We start from the raw sequence: 20,972 nt of genomic DNA, 5'->3' as shown, positions 1-20,972 counted from the left end.
AAACATACATTCCCCCCACTAACAGACCCTCCTTTGCCTTACACAGGAATTTATGATGAAATTGGGAAACACATAGTTAATATTAATAGTAAATGGGTTGAGGTGCAGAGCCTGTCCTTTAGTTGAAGAATACAAAGACGTAAGACTTGGTGTACTTTGACCAAGGATCAAAGAAACTCTTTAAGAAGGCAGTTAAATGGGTCATATGAAAAAAGAAATTACTTTGGAAATTAAAAATAGAATATAAAATTAACATAGATATATTTTAGAGGCACTTTAGAGTGGTAGGCTTTTAAGTAATAGACTTTCACTATTTTAAGGGTGTTTTATTGGGATTTTAGTTTAGAAGTAAGAAATCTTATCAATAATTATAGGTATGCTTTAAAGTTAAAAGTTAATAATAGGTCCAGAGATGTGTAGTCAAGTTGCAAAGCCTAGCACCTAGTGATTGAGGTAAAAACATAAAAGCTTAATCATAATTGGCAAAAGTTACAGGAAAATATTTTAAACAATGTACTCAATATGTTAGGTAATCAATGTATGTCAGAAAAGATCATAACTTTTGAAAATTTTGTAAATCAAAGAAGTTTTGGGCTTTGAGACTATTCATTAACTATCTGAAAAAAATACCTGTAAAAAAACTATAAAAAATAAATGCGGCCAATTTGGAAAGCAAAATGGAGATTCCTGGGAAAGCTGGGAATGGAACCACTATTTGACCCAGCTATTGCCCTTCTCGGACTATTCCCTGAAGACCTTAAAAGAGCATACTACAGGGATACTGCCACATCGATGTTCATAGCAGCACAATTCACAATAGCTAGACTGTGGAACCAACCCAGATGCCCTTCAATAGATGAATGGATCAAAAAAATGTGGCATTTATACACAATGGAGTATTACGCAGCACTAAAAAATGACAAAATCATGGAATTTGCAGGGAAATGGATGGCACTAGAGCAGATTATGCTAAGTGAAGCTAGCCAATCCCTAAAAAACAAATGCCAAATGTCTTCTTTGATATAATGAGAGCAACTAAGAACAGAGCAGGGAGGAAGAGCATGAGGAAAAGATTAACATTAAACAGAGACATGAGGTGGGAGGGAAAGGTAGAGAAAAGGGAAATTGCATGGAAATGGAAGGAGACCCTCATTGTTATACAAAATTACATATAAGAGGTTGTGAGGGGAATGGGAAAAAAAAACAAGAAGAGAAATGAATTGCAGTAGATGGGGTAGAGAGAGAAGATGGGAGGGGAGGGGAGGGGGGATAGTAGAGGATAGGAAAGGTAGTAGAATACAACAGTTACTAATATGGCATTATGTAAAAATGTGGATGTGTAACCGATGTGATTCTGCAATCTGTATTTGGGGTAAAAATGGGAGTTCATAACCCACTTGAATCAAATGTATGAAATATGATATGTCAAGAGCTTTGTAATGTTTTGAACAACCAATAAAAAAAATACAAAAAAAATGCCCCTCTAGGGGCAGCAGATTTTTTCTTGGAGGCTGCTCCTAACTTGCAACCTGTCATCCTGTCTCTTCTTCTTTTGCTTATGCCAGTCCTCTTTCAGGACCCCTGGATTCCTGCTTGGGCTGGACCCCTGCAGTGGGGGCATCTGTTCTGTCCCTGCTTGGGCCCCCACAGAAACTTTGCAGATCACTGAGTCGGGTGAGCACTTCCTGAGGGCAGCTCCATCCTGCTCCCTCTGTTTGCAATGAAAAGAAGGGGTTTCACTGACTTTTGGCTAGTAGTGATTCCTCTACAAATTGCTCATCAATGGATTCTCAAGAGATCCCTCTGCAGAGGTGGTCTCTCTGGCTTATTTGCTGCTCTCTGGAGGTGGGGAGATTCTGTCTTGATTTACAGAGGTGACTGGTCAGCTGGGGGCTCCACAAATGGCTGAAGAGTTTGGCACAGCTTTCCATTCACAAATTGGTTTTAAACTGTTTGATCTGCTTCAAGGATGATGCTGCTCCCATCATGCTTTAATTTTTTTTTCTGCCTTTGTTTCAAGAAGAGGTGGGGGAGTTTGTGTGTTTTTCTCTTGCCTCTTTCTTTCTCTGGTCCCAACCCCCTTCCCCTACCCTGGTCCAGGTTAAGGGTTGGGTGACTCTGTGCTTATTTTCTACTCTGATAATCAATCTTCAAGTCTCTTCAGGTCTCAGACTTTGTAATATTGGTTCTTAGAGCATTTATTTTGTCATCCACCTCTCAGATCATTTGTTCTTTTGTTACCTCCTTTCTCCTCTGTTGCTTTCTGAAGATAAACATGTGTCTTGAAGTAGTAAGTATTCCTCAAGGATCTCCTAATTAGCAGTTGGGAAAACTGTTCTTAAAAGAGAGTATTTCAGAAAGTCTGAATTAGTTAATTGAATTTCCTTCCTTTTCAAAATGCTTCTCTTGCTTTTGCCTTCTAATTGTCTTATTCCATGTTTTTTAAAATTTTTATTTATTCTTTTAGTTATACATAACAGTAGAATCCATTTTATATATTTATACAAGCACGCAAATTCTAATTAACATCCCAGTCTTGTGGACATTCACGATGGTGAGATCTACTATGATGTATGCATGTATGTACTGCCACAGCCCGGCTGGCTGGGCAAAATAGCTGGGGGGTGACGAATAACTTGTGTACGTTGATACAGCAGGAGTGGAAGCCATTTATTGTAGGATAAGAGCAGTATTTATACATTCCACACAGCTTATCTAATTAACATAAACTCGATACAGCACTGAACCAATAAGAAATCTCCACACTTAATGGCTCGCTGGCGTTACTTCACAAACCACTCCTTCTGGCATTTTGCCAGGCGCCATCCAGACTTGTTTACAGACTCTAACATTTTCCAGGAGCCATCCTGACTTGTTTACAGACTCTAACAATGTACATAGGAAACAAATTGCACATTAATTCCACTATTTTTTCCTATTCCTATCCCTTTTCCCTTTCCTTCATTCCCCTTTGTTTAATCCACTGAACATCTATTCTTCCCCGCCTCCCCTTATTGTGAGTAAGCATCCATATATCAGAGAAAATATCAACATTTGGTTTTTTGGGATTGGTTTATTTTACTTAGCATGATAGTCTCTAAATGTGCAGTTGTGGAGTTTCATCGGTCATGTATTCCTATAGGAACATAGGAAACTTATGTCTTATTCATTCTACTGTCTTTCCCATTTCTATCCTTCTCCCTTCTCTTCATTGCCCTTTGTCCAATCCACTGAACTTTTATCCTTTCCCTCTTCCTCTTGTGTGTTAGCATCTGCATATCAAAGAAAATATCTGACTTTTGTTTTTTTGGTATCAGCTTATTTTGCTTAGCATGATACCCTCCATTTCCATCCATTCACTGGCAAATGACATCATACCATTCTTCTTTAAGTCTGAGTAACATTTTATTGTGTATATATGCCACATTTTCTTTATCCATTCATCTGTTGAAGGACACCTATGTTGGTTCCATAGTTTAAGCTATTGTGAATTGAGCTGTTTAAACATTGATGTGGCTATGTCACTATAGTATGCTGATTTTAAATCCTTTGGGTATATACCATGGAGTAGGATAATTGAGTCAAATGGTAGCTCCATGCCAAACCTCCTGAGGAATCTCCATACTAATATCCAGAGTGGTTCACCAATTTGCAGTCTCACCAACAATGTGTGAGTGTACCTTTCCCCCTTACCAACATTTATTATTGCTTGTGTTCTTGATAATTGCTGTTCTGACTGGAGTGAGAGAAAATCTTAGAGTAGTTTTGATATGCATTTCTCAAATTGCTAGAGATGGTGAACATTTTTTCATATACTTGTTGAACTATCATATTTCTTCCTTTGTGAATTGTTGAGTTCCTTAGCCATTTATTGATTGAGTTATTTGTTTTTTTAGTGGTAAATTTTTTTTTAAGTTTTTTATATATCCTGGAGATTAATGCTTTATCTAAGGTGCATGTGGGAAAGTGTTGGGAGTTGCCACAGAGGAACTGAGCACCCCCTAGCTTTGAGCGATGAAAATGTGGAGACGGGCTTCCCTGAAGGGAAAGCAGGTGGATCCCCATCTCCAATCAGCAGAGGAGAAACACTTTGGGAGTGGGTGTTAACCAATGGGAGTGGGCTACCCCTTGTAATATTACTCCTCTGCCTTATATGGATAGAATGTTCTTTGGAACACCCTCCTTCAATAAAACCAGGATTTGAGGCATGCTCTTTCTCTTTCCAACAGATCCCTAAGGTGGAGAGCCATCACAGAACCCAAAGAAAAAGGTATTTTCTGTTTGTGTGTAATTATTTTCTGCCAACCCAAATTCACTTGGAGTGACCCTGATTGATTTAGTTGTGTGTTGTGGCAGGAAAGATTTTCTCCCATTCTGTAGACTCTCTTTATGCTCTTGATTGTTCCTTTGCTGAGAAAACAGTTATTAGTTTGAATTCATCCCTTTTATTAATTTTTGATTTTATTTCTTGCCCTTTAGGAGTCTTGTTAAGGAAGTCAGTTCCTAAGCCAAAATAGTGAAGATCTGGGACTACTTTTCTTCTATTAGGCACAGAGTCTCTGTTCTAGTGTTTAAGTCTTTGAGTTAAAATTTAAGTTGAAATTCAACTTCACTTTGAGTTGAATTTCATGCAGGGTGAGAGATAGGGGTTTAACTTTATTTTGTTACATATAGATTTCCAGTTTTCCTAGCACTTGTTGAAGAGGCTATCTTTTCTCTAATGTATGTTTTTGGTGCCTTTTTCTAGCTTCAGTTAATTGTATTTGTGTGGGTTTTTCTCTGTGTCTTCTATTCTGTACCATTGTTCTCCGTTTCTGTTTTGGTGCCAATACCATGCCATTTTTGTTAAGGCGGCTCTGTGATATAGCTTAAGGCCTGGTATTATGATGCCTCCTGCTTCATTCTTCTTGCTAAGGATTGCTTTGATTATATGGGTGTCTTATTTTTCCAAGTGAATTTCATGATTGCCTTTTCTAGTTCTATGAATAATGTCATTGCGATCTTAATAGAATTGCATTAAGTCTGCATAGTGCTTTTGGAGGTATGGCCATTTTGACAATATTAATACTGCCTAGCCAAGAACATGGGACATCTTTCCATCTTCTAAGATCTTCTTCAATTTCTTTTTGTAGTGTTCTGTAGTTTTATTGTAGAGGTCTTTTTTGAGATCTCTTTTGTTAGATTGATTTCTAAGTATTTTATTTTTTGAGGCTGTTGTGAGTGGGGTAGTTTTTCTAATTTCTCTTTTAGTGGATTCATCACTAATGTATAGAAACATGCTTGATTTATGGATGTTGATTTTATATCTTGCTACTTTAATGAATTCATTTATAAGTTCTAGAAGTTTTCTGGTGGAATTTTTTTGAATATTCTAAATATAAAATCATGTAATCAGCAAATAGTGATGGTTTGAGTTCTTTTCCTATTTGTATCCCTTTAATTTCTTTCATTTATCTAATTGTTCTGGCTGAAGTTTCAAGAGTGACGTTGAATAGAAGTGGTGAAAGGGGGCATCCTTGTCTTTTTCCAGGTTTTAGAGGGAATGCTTTCAATTTTTCTCCACTTAAAATGATGTTGGCCTTGGGTTTAGCATACATAACTTTTACAATTTGAGGTATGTTCCTCTATTCCTAGTTTTTCTAGTGTTTTGAACTTGAAGAAGTGCTATCTTTTGTCAAATGCTTTTTCTGCATCTATTGAGATGATCATGGTATTTTTTCTATTATTGTGATAAATTATGTTTATTGATTTCTGCATATTGAACCAATTCTGTGTCCCTGGGATAAGCACCACTTGATTGTCATACACTATCTTTTTAATATGTTTTTGTATGTGATTTGCCAGAATTTTTTAAAACTAACTTATTTATTTATTTATTTATTTATTTATTTATTTATTGTGTTGAGGATCAAACCCAGTGCCTCACACATGCTAGGCAAGAGTTCTACCACTTAGCCACAACCCCATCCCTGTGAACGTCTATAGCGTTCGGGTCCCTGGGTAAGGGTCACGAAATAACCGGGACACAGGGGATGCAGAGCCAAGGCAGCAATCGCAACTGCATGCTGAAGTTTATTTGCAAGTTTCTTTTATACACTTCTTCTTAACAAAGCAAGCAATTCTTCAATAACACTTTACCCACATTGTCCAAATATCATGCCTCAGCGGATACATAGAGCTAGATTCAAATTGTTCCTGTTTGTTTGATAAGTACCCTCCTAAAGTTCTTTGTAGACATTATCTACTCCTCTGAGGATGCATTTGTTTCTTCAGAATGTACTGTTCCCAGGATAAGTATGCAGGAAGCTTCTTCCTCTTGGCCAAACCATGCAGAACTTGTGACTTGCGATAAGGGGAAGAGAACTTTTCCTCCTCCTAGCTGAGGTTTGCCTCAGCTGACCTAAATCACAGCCACAGCTCTTGCAAAAAGTCAGGCCTGAGGGAGCTAAACTCTGCACACTTAAACCCCAGCACATCCCAATTTGCCAGAATTTTAATAAGAATTTTTGCATATATGCTCATCAGGGATATTGGCCTGAAGTTTTCTTTCCTTGATGTGTCTTTGTCTGGTATTGGTCTCAGAGTTACTAGCCTTAAAATGAGTTTGCAAGGCTTTCCTCTTTTCCATTTCATGGAATAATTTAAAGAATATTGATGTTAATTGTACTTTGAAGGTCTTGTAGAATTTGGTTGAGAATTCATCTGGTCCTTGGCTTTTTTTTTTTATTGGTAGGCTTTTGATGCCATATTCTATTTCATTGCTTGAAATTGGTCTGTTTAAATTGTGTATGTCTTCCTGATTCAGTTTGGGTAGGTCATATATCTCTAGAAATTTGTCAATATATTCAAGATTTCTCTTTTATTAGAGTATAAATTTTCAAAATAGTTTGATTATCTTCTGTATTTCAGTAGTGTCCATTATGATATTTCTTTTTTCATCATGTATTTGAGTAATTTGAGTTTTCCTTCTGTTTCTCATAATTAGCATGGCTAAGAATTTATCAATTTTATTTATTTATTAAAAAACACAACTTTTTGTTTTGTCATTTTCTTGGAATTGTTTCTTTTGTTTCAATTTCATTGATTTTAGGTCTGATTTTAATTATTTCTGTCTTCTACTGCATTTGGTGTTGATTTGGTCTTCTTTTTTTAGTGTTTGAGCTGTAATGTTAGTTACTTTTTGACTTTCTATTTTTTAGTGAATGAGCTCAATGCAATAAACTTTCTTCTTCACACTACCTTCATAGTGTTCCAGAGACTTTGATATATTGTATTGGTGTTTTCATTTACCTCTAAGAAGTTTATTATTTTATCCTTGATTTCTTTTGCTATCCATTCATTATTCAATACTGTATTATATAGTCTCCAGGTGTTAGAGTACCATCTATTTTTCCTTTGATTTCTAATTTCATTCCATTATGATTTGGTAGAATGCGGGGTATTTTATCTCTATTTTTTTTTTGTATTTGTGAAGAGTTGCTTTTTGGCAGAAGATATGGATTATTTTAGGTAACAATCTGTGTGCTCCTGTAAAGAAAGTGTATTTGCTCATTGATGGATGAAATATTCTATATATGTCTGTTAAGTCTAAATTATTGATTGTATTATTTAGTTCTATAGTTTTTTTTGTTTGTTTAGTTTTTGTTTGAAAGACCTATTCAGTTGTGAGAGGTGTGTTAGAGTCAACCAGTATTATTGTACTGTGGTCTATTTGATTCTTAAAATTGAGAAGGGTTTGTTTAATGTACACAGATGCTCCATTGTTTGAAGCATATATATATATATATATATATATATATATATATATATATATATATAATTGTTATGTCTTTCTGATGTATAATTTTCTTAAGCAGAATGAAATGCCTTTATTTATCCCTTCTGATTAGCTTTTGCTTGAAGTCTACTTTATCTGATATGAGGATGGAAACACCTGCTTGTTTTTGTGATCCATGTAAGTGATATGTTTTTTTCCATTCTTTCAAATTTAGTCTGCAGATTTCTTTGCCTATGAGGTGAGTCTCTTGGAGATAGCATATTATTGGTCTTATTACTGGTCTTATTTTTAAATTTTCCAGTCTATGTCTTTTGATTGCCATTAGCATTCAAGCTTATTATTGAGATGTGATTTGTATTTTGATCATTTTGGTTTATTTCTGGCTTTTAATTTAATTTAGTTTCTCCTTTGATTTACTATTCCCTTAGTGTAGTTACTCCCTTTGCTGATTTTCATTTTTTGTTTAGCATGTTCTTTAATACAGGCTTTCTACTTGTGAATTCTTTTAACTTTTGTTTATTGTTTAAGGTTTTTATTTCATCTTCAAATCTGAAGCTTAATTTTGCTGGATATAAAATTCTCAGTTGACATGCATTTTATTTCAGAGCTTGGTAGATGTTATTCCAGGACCTCCTAGTTTTGAGTGACTGGGTTGAGAAATCAGCTGAGAACTAAACTGGTTTTCTTTAAATATAATCTGATATTTTTCTCTTATAGTCTTTAAAATTCTATGCTTATTCTATCTGTTAGGCATTTTATTATAATGTGCCTTGGTGTGTGTTTGTTGTAATTTTGTACCTCTGGAGTTTTATAAGCCTTTTTTATTTGATTTTTAATTTCATTCTTTAGGCATGGGAAATTTTCTGATATTATTTAATGGAAAAGATTGTGTATTCCTTTGGTTTGTATCTCTGGGCCTTCATCTGTCCCAATAATCTTAAATTTTGTCTTTTCATGTTCTGTTCATGGTCTTACCATCTTCTCTGTGTGTTCAACTTTATTTTCAAGATTATATATTTTGTCTTCTTTGCCTGAGGTTCTGTCTTCCAAGTGGTTTAATATATTAGTGATACTTTCCATTGAATTTTTAATTTGGTTTATTGATTCCCTTATTTGGAGGGTTTCTTCTTGATCTCTTTTCTGAATCTCTCTTTGTTGAAGTGATCTTTTAGCTCCTGAAATTTATCTCTGATTTTACTTCTTACATCATTCTTTACATCTAAATGTCTTCTCTGACATTTCTTTTACTGTGTTTTCAATGGATTCTATTATTGGAGTATCTTAGTTTGTTTGGGGTGTTTTGTTCCCTTTTTTTCCACGTTGTTTGTGTGCCTTCTCATCTAGCAATGTACATATAAAGTGTACAGTTTCTATCTCATAGACTTATTGTGTCCCTGAATGTTTCCAGTACCTCACCTTTAAGATGGAGACCAATATTAAAAGCACCCAATGCAAACAATTTGTAGCCTTCAACCAAATAGCTCCTTCTAAAATGTCTACAGATTTGTTGCAATAAATAGAAATTATGAGTTTATTCATTGTCTATGATATAAATAGTAGGTTTGCAAAAGGGTTCAGTATTTGAAATGGTGGACAAAGAGAGAACAGAAAACAGAATGTGATATTTTTAAGGAAGGAGGAGAAAAGATAGAAGTAAAAAATTATAGGAAGAGGAAAAGAAGAATTAATAGAGGTTGGCTGTCAGTAGGAGAAAATAGAGAGAGAATCCCAGGAAAAGATAAGTGAGAAAAAAATTTATATATAGCAAAAATTAAAAAGAAAAAGAAAAAAGTCAAAATAAAAGAATATACAAAAAACTGTAATGTATTAACAGACATCCTAATCCTTAATAAACTTATGCATAAAAATACTTGGTTTCAAAAATTGTAGAGAAGTGAGAGAGAGAAAAAAAAACAAGGAAAAAAAAAGAGGAGCTCAATGAAAAATCAAACAATTGTTTTCATTGGCATTCAAAAGTTTCTCAGCTTCCCTTCTCATCTGGGGTTGTCTGGAGTTTGATGGTAGCTCCACCCTCAGGTCAGTAAGTGGAAGTGTTAGTCTTGGAGAACTCCTGGAGGTGGGGCATAGTCAGGTGGGGCAGTTTCTTCACTGTGTGCCAATTCTCTGGAGACTTTCTGTCTGTGCACTTCTAAGGCCCCATAATTGCAAGTCCACATTGAAAGACTGTACCCCAGGAATCTCCTTTGGGTTCCACTCTTGTGATAGAAGAGCCTGTTCTTAGCCTTTTACTTTGCCTGAGGACCCCACAATTCCTGGTCTCTAATTAGTCTCTAAACTCAAATCTCTCCTGCCCCAGCCCTTTAAAATTCCTGCTCGCACACTTCTCTCCCAGGCAGTCCTGAGGGCTGAGCACCAGGACCTGTGCTGCTGGTCATGAGAGCTGTTCTGTATCTGGCACATCAAGACCAAGTGCTAAGACCTGAGGGCCAGCTGCATAGCTGCAAGTTATGGGCTGAGTTGGGAGCTATGGAGGGGTTGGGAGACTGGGGACTGGAAAGCCAGAGGGCCCCATTGGGTGCTGGGTTGATGCTGGACCTGGTGGGATGAGGGGATCGGTGGATGCCAGATGGGGGAGGGAGTTGGGGACCAGGCTGGTGCTGGGTCCCAGGTAGTGCTGGGTGGAGTGGGCCCCTGGAACCCAGAGGGTGCTAGACTGAGCTGAGAGCAAGATGCCATCACTCCCTCTTTCAAACTTCTGATTAATTGTAGCCAGCCCAGTCAGTACCCACTTCTGACTTTCCATAGGATTGTTAGGCTCAGACTGGCCTACAGAGTCCTAGCTGCAAACTGATAGATCTGGGTTTCAGTTACCCTACAGTAGCTCTGCCATACTCCAATCCCAAGATCCTGCTGCCTTAATCTTGAACCATGGAGCCACCAGGAATACAGCTTTCTCTTACTTGGCCATCTATTTATCTCTCTCTTCTTATAAAGCTATTGGGATTCAATGATGATGAATCCACCCTATTGACCTTATGTAATTCTGATCACCTCCCCAAAGCTTCATCTCTAAATACCATAGTCAGATTAGTAGCACATGATAGAGATGAAATCTCAATACATGAACTCTTTGGAGACATTCAAATCATATCCAAATCATAGCACCTTGACATGCTTTTTTGAAATGTTTGTGTTATTGAAATAATCTATTGATAAAATTTACTGAGTCATTCCTCATAGTACCTGTCCTGGGTTCATGCTAGACAATTAATATTTATGCAGACACATAGGAATAAGGTCCAATATGGACAGAAAGTGAGCCTACCATCCAGGTCCCTGGAAGCTTTCTTTGCTCCTCAGGATTGTGGCCACAGTTGACACCAATGTTGCTTCTGCTTCTGCTGTGGGTCTCCCCCAACCTCAGTGCCCCTGCATACAGACACGTGTCACTAGGCCATTTGCTTAGGGTCTGTGCTACTTGTCTTGCTCACTGGTGTGTTTAATGTTATTTAACCTAGTTCTTTTTCCTTGCATCTCCTGTTAACTAATTGTGAGATCCAGAGAACTGATTTTCTTTTATATATATATATATATATATTTTAGTTGTTGATGGATCTTTATTATTTATTTATTTATATGTGTTGCTGAGGATTGAACCCAGTGCCTCACACATGCTAGGCAAGTGCTCTACCACTGAGCCACAACTCCAGCCCAGAGAACTGATTTTCTAAAGAGAATATTACATATGTTATATTCTTTAAATTTTATTATATTATGAGCAAACAAACATCTTGTAAGGATTTTAATTTTGGTCAGTGGTTGGTATCAGTCACCCATAATTTGTGGCTTCAGTCAGCCACAACCCTTTATCATAAATCTGTGGGTTACCTGACTTCACTGGAATCATTCTATATATGGTATGAAGCAGTTATTTGAAGACTTAACTGATTTGGAATGTCCAGGATGACTCACTGGAGGTTCAACTGATTTGGAATGTCCAAGACATGACAGTTAGTCCTTGCTATAGGCAGGGATTTTGTGTAGGGCTGTTATTTGGAGCACTTTGGTTCTCCTCTGTGTGGCATTTCCAAGGGTATGATTCAGCCTTCCTAAAAGTACTGCAGCTTCAGGATAATCATAGTTCTTCTGTGGTGGCTGCATCCTAGAAGTGCAAAATTAGAAGCTGTCAGGCCCTTTAATACTTGGGGCAGGAACTAGCACAAAATTTCTTCTACAGCTTTCCACTGTTTAACTAAGCCACAGAGCCAGCTCGGATTCAGGAGGAGGAAACAGATAAGGGGCACAACAAAAATTGTTCATCAGTGTCATCGTTGTAAGAGATAACCATAGACTCCCATTCTTTTTCCAAACAGGTAAGTTCATAGTAGTTATCCTATTTCTGTTCCTTCACTGAATGTTGGATGTGCAGGCAGATAACGTAATTTTTTAATTCACAGGTTTCTAGATTAAGAAAAAGTACATTTAAAACTTATGTAGAAACTAGTCTGAGGTCCTGGACTCCAATCATTATACCAAGATAATAGAAATTTTGGCTCTTACAGAGTGGGTGAGAATATTTTATATGCTAAAGGAAGGGGATGGGGAGATTATTTGTGAACCTCCAGAAATGTGGATTGTGTAGATTAAATTATTTTCCAAAAATAGTTTCTATACTTTCATACCATGACCCTCGAATATGTGTGAATTAATTATTGCTGTATAGCAAATAACCACAAACTATGGATAAGAAGTTCAAGTATAAGTCATCTAATTCCTTTGTTTGGATGATTCTCACAGGCTATAATGAAGTTGACACCTGGGGTTAGGGTCTAATTTGAATGTTCAACTGGAAAAGGATCTGCTTCCTAAGCCTTTTGAGATTATTGACAGAATTAATTTTCTTGAATATTTTTCCCATTTGTCAGCTGAAGCCATGCTCAGTTCCCAGAGATGTGGCACCCTTTCCATGGTGCAGATCTTCAGTGCTGTAGAATGCTTCATCAGAATCAGCAAGGAAGAGGATCTAAAAGTAAGAGAAGATATAGTCTTATATAATAAAGTTACAGAAGTTGCCATAGGACATTGGTCAGAAATAGATCTATCCATGCTCAAGGGAACTGCGTAAGTGGGGACTATCAAGAGGTGGGATAATTGAGAACTGTCATAAAGTCTGCCACAATAGGCTCCTCACTAAGGGACTTTGTACCCTATACATTTCAAACCTGACCATAAGATTTATTTGAGCCAATGGAATGTGGTAGAAAGTGATATGAATTGCTTTTAAGGATCTTTTAAGAATTGTCACCTGTAAAAGCCAGGCAGGTGGTGGGTACTTGTAGTCCCAACACTTGGGAGCCTGGGGCAATGGGATCACAAGTCAACACTGGCCTGAGCAATGCAGTGAGATCCTGTCTCTTATAAAAAAAATTAGGGTGTTGGGGGTGTATCTCAGTGCCAGAGTGTATGCCTGAGGCTCTGGGTTTGATTCCTGGCACATCTGTTTGCCCTCTGCCTAGCTTATCTCTTTAATTCTCTTTTTAACCTTCCATAGCATCTATGTGGATCATGAGAATTCTCCTGTAACCTGCATGAGTGCAGTCAAGAACCCAGAGTCCCTCAAGGAGTCTGAAAGGCAAAGTTGCATCTGAACATCAGGATAGAAATACTGACCAATTAGAATGTTGTACAAGTTAAGCATGAACTGCATGCAGAATGTTGAGCCATACCAGCTGAAAATAAGGAAATGTTACTTATATAAACTTCTGGCTTCAGTTTTCTCCTAACCTTTGTGAAATGGAGAAGAAAATAATGCTCTGTTATTTTCTATCTGTTATGCGGTCAAATTCTACTCTAGACAGTTGTGACTAATGGGCAGGTCTCTCCTCTCAGAAACTCAAGCCTTCCTTCCTGCTGTGCACTGAACCCCAAGCAACAGGATAACAATTGAAAGGGCATGTTCAAAACATGCAAATTGCTAAGTAAGTGCTTGCTCTTCAACACATCCAAATATGTAGATTTGGACTGTTAATCCAGCCTGCCATGATATTTTTACACAGCACAGTTTGGTATTTAAAGAATATAACTCTGGATTTAGAACTTCTGGGTTGAATCCCAATTGTTTACTGGCAGCATGACCTTGCTAAATAACATGAATCCTATGTCCCCTGGTTTCCTCATATGTAATATTGGGATAATACTTACAGGATTGTTGTGAAGATTAAATGAATTAATACAAAAGGCATAGAAGTATGCCTAGAAAAATTAAAATCCCTCAAAATATTGTTAGAATCCTCCAAAATGGTTATCTTGGAGCACAACAGGAGAGGTGATCAAAGGGAATGACTGGAAGCTCACTTCTTCTAGGGAAGATTCTATGTCCTGGGGAAAAAAATCTGATTTTTTGCATCTTACAAATTTTAGAGTCTATTATTGTATGAAAATTAGTCATGATATATCCTAAACATATTTTCAATTTCTATAATTTCTATGTCTGAATAATAATTCTTAAGAACAATTTTAAAACACAGTGCCTAGGAATTACTGAAAATTCCTGGGACATCTTTAGATCTTTAGATCTCCAAAAGGCTCTGGGCATGGCAGGGTCAAAGCTTATACCTCCAAGGAGGAAATAATGATAAATTTGCATGCATATATGTATGTGCATGTACATATGATGCGCTAAAAAGTTGTAAGTAGAAAATGGAAGAATTCGAGAAAGAGGGATCTAAGGGACTTAAAGGGTGGTAGGATTTGCTGGGGTGATGAGGGTCAGGGCTTTAGTTTTAATTTCCTCTTTTTGTCCCTTCCTCCTATACTCAAGAAGTCTGTTTCTTAGCTATGTGGTGTGGGTCTGGAACTCTAGAACGGAGTGGGTATTCTCTGTGCAAATCTGCCTGAAGCAGCAGTAAGCTTCAGATAATGGAGACCTTTGGCTGATTGCTTCTGCATTTCAGTGAGCCCTGGGACATTGATTCCACCTTTTATCTTTTGTGTGGAATTGGAGTCATCTTTCTGTCTTGTTACTGCATTCACTGGTGAACGTATTTCTCAGTAGCTGGAAAAAAAAAGAGAAACATTGATCAGGTAAGGGAACCCTCAGTTCAGTTTTTTTTATTCCCTTTATTCTAAAGTAATTATTAGAATAGAGAGATAGCAGGAAGGAGAATTCCTCAGGAGAGATCAGGACATCCTTTAGGAGAATAAGTTGTTTGGGAAAAAGATAGGGCGGGGACAAAGGTTTTTATTCAAAGTTCACAGATCATCTGCTTAGTTGTGGTAAGAAGATCCAGAGTAAAATCTCAAATATTGTGATTCATGGGCCATGAATTGGTTTTATAAAGAGAACTCAGAAAACCTAAGGAGAGTTTGCCTTCAATGCTCAGCAGCTGCCTTACCATCATAGATGTCTCTGGGACAAGCCTCTCCTTATTAGGTTTAACCTGGAGAGCAATGCTGAGCCTCTGAAAGCCCACTCCTGGTATAGAATTAAACAGAGTGGAACATACATATTCCTGATGATATGGGATTCTAGGTCCTTTACAGTAGAGGGACTACCATTTGAATAACAGTTGAGGACTGTAAACAGTAAACCGTTCTTTGAGTATACAAAGAATTGGTAGGAAATATATCAACTTTAAAAGTGAATAATGGAAGAAATATAACCCAAATCGACATAGAATGTCACATTGTTAATACTGGATGTCTGCTGCTTGCTTAGATTGGAGAGAGTGAGAAATGGGTTCCACCTCTCATTTTTTTTTTTTCCTTTCAGTGGCAGGAAGAGAAACAAAGTGAGAGCTTTCAAAGATTTCACTATTCAATCCAGGGCTGTCCCAGAGATAATCATATGTTTCTCTTTATAAGGTCTCAGTTACAGAATTGCTGAGGGTATCAGTTCCTAAAGTTAATCCTCAAAAAACCCGGCCCTTTGAGGGGAGGCCTTCAGGAAGTAAACCAGAAATGGGGACACTTCTCATTCTCAAGGGAATTCTTCAATCCTGATGGAGATGGGCAGTGGCTCTTGCCAGTGAGGTGGTGGTGTGAGATTTAGTAGAAGCATAGGTTATCGTGGAGGCAAATTGTGGGTCTTGACTTTGTACAACTTAACTTCCCTAATTTTCAGACTCATCCTTTGAAAGAGCATCATCTGGCTTGCTACCCTCTGTTGTGATAATCTACTGTGCATGGAATCCTTTTCTAATGAAACAGCCTTATACATATGTTAGCCTTACTATTGTCATTAACTTTCTGATAGTAAGTGCTAATTCCTGGGAGGTTCTCAGGGACAAATTTCAAAATGGTCTTTTCCTAGTTGAACATTCTACAGAGACTCCTGAAAGATCCCTGTTACTTTCTTCAACCCATTCGTTGTTTCCCTAATAAGAGCTTTCCTGAAAAGCATCAAAATGGCCCTAGACCAACTTTCTCTTCAGAAATGATGATTTAATCTCTACAAATTCCCCTCATATCACACTTCCAGGCTTGCTCCTTAGAATTCCAGGATCTCATAGCAGCCTAGGGGATGGCATAAAAAGGAGACCCACAGGGGGGAGTGAATTATGAAAGGAAGCCTGGAGTGGAGGGATAATTGGAGTATCATGAAGTCAGGAAGGTGTAGAAACGTACATTGTCAGACCTCAAGGCAAAACCATCCCCACTCTCTCCTGGATGCCCTTTTTACCTTGTCTTTTATAGGCACCTACACAAGCTCTCTTGAGGGTAGCTTTCCAGAGCAGTTAGAACAAGATCCATTTCCAAGGATCTTATGTGGTGCTGAGGATCGAACCCGGGCCGCACGCATGCCAGGCGAGCGCGCTACCGCTTGAGCCACATCCCCAGCCTCTCCAAGGATCTTGAGCAAAACTATGGAAGCAGACATTCTGTTGTAGGAGGATCTGGGGAAAATGCTGTTCTCATTCTCATCTTTGGGTTTCACTGAGTTGTGATTCACTCTGGTCTCTAATCACCTACTAGAGTGAACCATCTTACTTTTCTTGTTTTCACTGTCCATTCTGGGTGCCTTTCTTCCATCAGAACTGCATTCAACATTGTTCTTGTGCCCTGTCACACTACCTCCTGATTTTTCCTCCTATACCCCTAAAGACTACTCAATTACTGTATCTTATTCCTCAACTAGTCCTCTTTTCTCTTTGGGCTTTAACTCCTCACTTGGTCCTACATATTCCCAGTACACTTTTCCTCTTTGGGTATGCATATTGCAAAGGCAGACTTCATGGATGGGGCCTCATATCTCCTTGAAGAAAACCCTTAAGGGAGGATATCAGAAGAAAAATTCAGTATCTGGCCTGCGTAGCTCACTTCCCGAATCCTTTTCTCTGTGTTAAGAAGGATGGATGGACATAGTCATTGTCCTAAATTTCTTCTCATACCTCATGGTCTCAGGATAAAGAGGAGAGTAAACAGGATAAGAATCTATCGCCAATTTAAGAGAGAAAGGACCATAAAACCTCAGGTGACCTGAGCTAAAGTATGTCAAATAGGGAATGCAAGATTGGAGATCTTCTACCTAAAAAAGATTCTTCTTCTTAGGGGAGACTGTCAGAAGAGAACCCTGTAAATAAGTCACCCTAGTTCCTTCTATAGGACCTGCCAAAGAGCACTTAAGAAATAGAAGTGTTTGTTGCAGTGCCTTCATCCATTATAAAGAGTGAAGAGGCAAAAAGATCATGGCACGGAACCAAGACTGCTGCTGTGCAGAGCTCAGATCCCCTAGAAATCAGACTTGCCTCATTGGACAAAGGGGACATTGAAACTCAGAAGAACAAGCCCAGTCATTGGCCAGATCTTCCAGGAGAAAACCAGTTTAGGTATGAAATCAATGTAAAGAAAGCAAGTCCACCTGAGGAGAAGCTTAAGACTAAGACAAATTTCAACAATACATTTTCCCGTGATTACCAGGTTTGCTACATTCTTGAGGAAATGAAAGGGCTGCAGATGACATCTTGACACCTTCAAGTATACTCTTAAGCTTCTGAACAGTCTAAACAGTACTAGACAAGTAACAGAATAATTAAACCTATGAAAAATAAAGGTTCCAGGATGAGATACTATGACTGAAGCAACCCAACTTCATTTTCTTCAGGGAGGTTTCTTCTGGGTACAGTCCTCCTTCACTCTGGCAAACCCAGCAAAATTCTCACATTAACATTCTTCTGAAGATGGGTTTGGTTTCAAATAATAAGCAGTTTTGTTCTTCTCAAATATATTTTCTCCACTAAAAGGAGAATGATGTCTTTGTTGTATTTGGGGGGAAGTTTAGAGTGCCCCAAGCACTGGGGCTTAGAGGGAAAAAGGTAAGTTTGTTTCTAGCGCTGGCTTTGACTTCTTGTGGATGAAGATTAAGGAAAGCAAGTTTGCTCCACTTTATGTCTGAGGAAATCCTATTTAAATTGGTCATTAGAATGCTGTTCTTATAGAAAAAAAAACCCCATAAATTTAAAACTGATTAAAGAATATACCCCTGGAACTGGATTCTTAGTCTTTCCCCTGTTTCATCATAGTTTTGAAGTGTACACCACCCTAGGCTTGAATAGCTGGAGTAGAGTTACACAGGCATCATAGGGCCAAAATTTCCCACTGAGACAAGAAACTTCACATATCTCAACAATTGATAATGGAGTTTGAACATCTTGGGGTCTTTAGTACAGGAAAGTAAAGAGCAATTCTCGATGACCACACATTTTGGTAGAGAATAACTTCCATCTCTTCCCACGATCCCCTGACATTTTTTATGGTAGCTGGAAGAATGAGCACTGCTACTGAATTTGTAGCTTTTCCTTAAAGAAAATGTAAAAGTCAGTCACAACTGTTCCTTCCTCTATGACAAGCTCTGGATTAGGAGGAGACAAAGAACCCTTGGCTGTGTTTTAGTGGGTAGGGGACAACAGGCTGACAGAAGGGTTAGGGTCTTAGAAAACCTGAGTTGAACATATTTTTATTAGGCTAGAAAAGAATTTTCCATGTATCTTTTAATTTGCTCTCAGTTCTCCCTCCAGCCAGTTTAGAGCTGAGGCATAAAAGTTGATCCATATTGGGTTACCTTTTCCCATCCAGCAAAAGATAACATCCCTCTGAAAGGGGATGTTACCTGGGAATAAGAGTGTTTTCCAAAAAGCTGTGGATATGAGTGTTAGAAAAAGTGGCTTCTGTCCATTGGACATAGAGCTGGATGACCTTCAAGGTGGCAGATGTTTGGGAGCTATACTGAGGTAGACCATCAAATGGATGTGGCAAGACTAAAATATGTAAGCACGAGTTAAGGAGCTACTGTGTCTATGGGGTTCAATGATCTTGAAATAAAATTTGAACTCAATTCTCCTTGATGAGTGTGTACTATGGGAAAGGGAACCCCTCTCTCACTGTGCCTGATTTAATGACATTATTTCAGAGCAAAGGGATTGCACCATTTTTCATGATGTGATGGTTCAAGTACAGCCACTTAGCATCTACAGGAAAATGAGGTCAAGAGTTGGGAAAGGATGGGGACTGAGAGGGAAAGGAGGAAAGTCAGTGAGAAAGGGAAAGAGTAACCCAGCTAGTGGGAAGGAAGGAAAGAGAATGTTTCCATTATCTGTAAACATGGTACTCTCTACCTGCCCCACCCAAACTAACTTGTTTCAGACTCTACAGGGTGTGCCTCAGAATACACAGTTTCTATATTATAGAAGGTCACACACAGCAGCCCTCCCTGAGTGTTCTGCTTTCACAAAGATGGTATGTCCACACAAAGGGAGCTGTGGCACAGTATTTTCAGTTTTTGATGTACTGATTCCAACTCCGCAGAGATATGTGACATGGTCAGAGAAAACTTTATGCTGCCTAGTATAGATGCCTTCTCTGAATTTCAGTAGGACTGAAGCCCATGGTCCACATGAATTTCTCTTGGATTTTCGTACTGTGAAACCATTCCACAGGTCAATAATAGACCTGATACTTGTACAAAGTTGGGCACTCAAAGGCTCCTGAGTTGAAAGCCCTCAAGGAATCTGTGGTAATGGATTTGGAACATGTTCTTACTGGGGCTGGCTGAGTCCCCCTCGCTGTGTTGGCTCTGTTGGTCTGGACTCCTCACCACCAGAGTTCCTTTCTTGCCATTCCAGGAATGCCAGAGTAGGTGACCTACTCTTATCAAAGCTTCCATTAGCTTTCAGAATGGTCATCACTGGCATCCCAGTGACTACATCTGGACCAGGATGTCTTTCCTTCCCATGGTGGCCTTTGTGAATTGTGCCTGGGGAAGCCATGTTCACCTCTGCTCAATTCTCATTTGTGTCAAACTCCTTCCCAGATTCCCCTTCCTTAAAGATGTTGAGGACAGAAGCACTATTCTTAGATGACAATGGTCACAAATGGCTCCTGGAATAAAACCACTGTTGAGAGGAGGGCTAGAGGTGTGTTCTCCTGGTCTTCCTCACTGAGGTCTTCCATCCTGAAAAGACACTTCTCTCCACTGGCTATGAGTTTCTGGCTTGAGGGCAGGACAGTGGAATGAGTTGGTCTAGCCAACTCAGGTTCTTTTTTATAGGTCCTATGGCCATTGAGGACATTGTCCACAGGTTGAGCAGAAGATTGAGGGACAGTCTAAAAGGCCAAATGAGTGACCCTCAGGTGATCCTCAAGGTCCTGGAGAGCATCAGTTTTTGATGGCCATGATGAACACATGAAAGAAAGAAAACCCATGTAACCATAACCAGACTTTATAAGAACATGAATATATTTGAAACTGGGACAAAATTCACAGAAGAACAGAAAGGAGGATAGGGAGGAGAAGAGACAGGGAGGAAATAGGGGCCTTGCAAACCTATTCTAATATCAGCAAGGACTCCAGAATAACAACACATGGTTCAGTCTGTGGCTTATTGGCCAAATGAAAAATGTTAGGGGAAAAAAAGGAAAAATACAACTACCACTTCTATAGAAAAGTTTTATACTATAAGAAAAAATGTTTTTAAAAAGCACACAGGAGTTATCACCAAAGTAAAACTTGACTACATGTGTTTGGTTTTTGCTACTCATATTCTTTTGGAATTTCTAGTTCTCCCAATTACATGAGGTGTAAGAGTATGGTATTTTCCAAAATAAATGAAAACAGTGAAATTTAAATATAAAAACAATGGAATGAAGTCAAGGTATACTGTCACACAAATCCCTTCTTCCTAAATTAAAAAGCACACTTATTGAGTTAAAGACAAGCATATTTTTTGAATACCCATGT

At 38.3% G+C, this 20,972-nt stretch overlaps 1 long non-coding RNA gene across 2 annotated transcripts in view; it reads left to right on the top strand.

The window, feature by feature from the left end:
- LOC124103546 (uncharacterized) overlaps positions 1-20,972 on the top strand; it is an 81,964-nt gene that overhangs the window by 50,818 nt on the left and 10,174 nt on the right. The window contains exons 2-4 of one of the 2 annotated variants that reach the window (XR_006855216.2): positions 4,230-4,270; positions 11,976-12,111; positions 12,664-12,767. This is a non-coding gene — a long non-coding RNA (uncharacterized LOC124103546). The remainder of the gene's footprint in view (positions 1-4,229; positions 4,271-11,975; positions 12,112-12,663; positions 12,768-20,972) is intronic. The other variant, XR_009228286.1, reaches the window with a different exon arrangement.

Source organism: Marmota monax, unplaced genomic scaffold (assembly GCF_021218885.2).
Source record: "Marmota monax isolate L192 unplaced genomic scaffold, Marmota_monax_Labrador192_F-V1.1 WCK01_AAM20220418_F8-fsc00006, whole genome shotgun sequence".
NCBI lineage: Eukaryota > Metazoa > Chordata > Mammalia > Rodentia > Sciuridae > Marmota > Marmota monax.
This window is presented reverse-complemented; position numbering and strand designations above follow the sequence as displayed.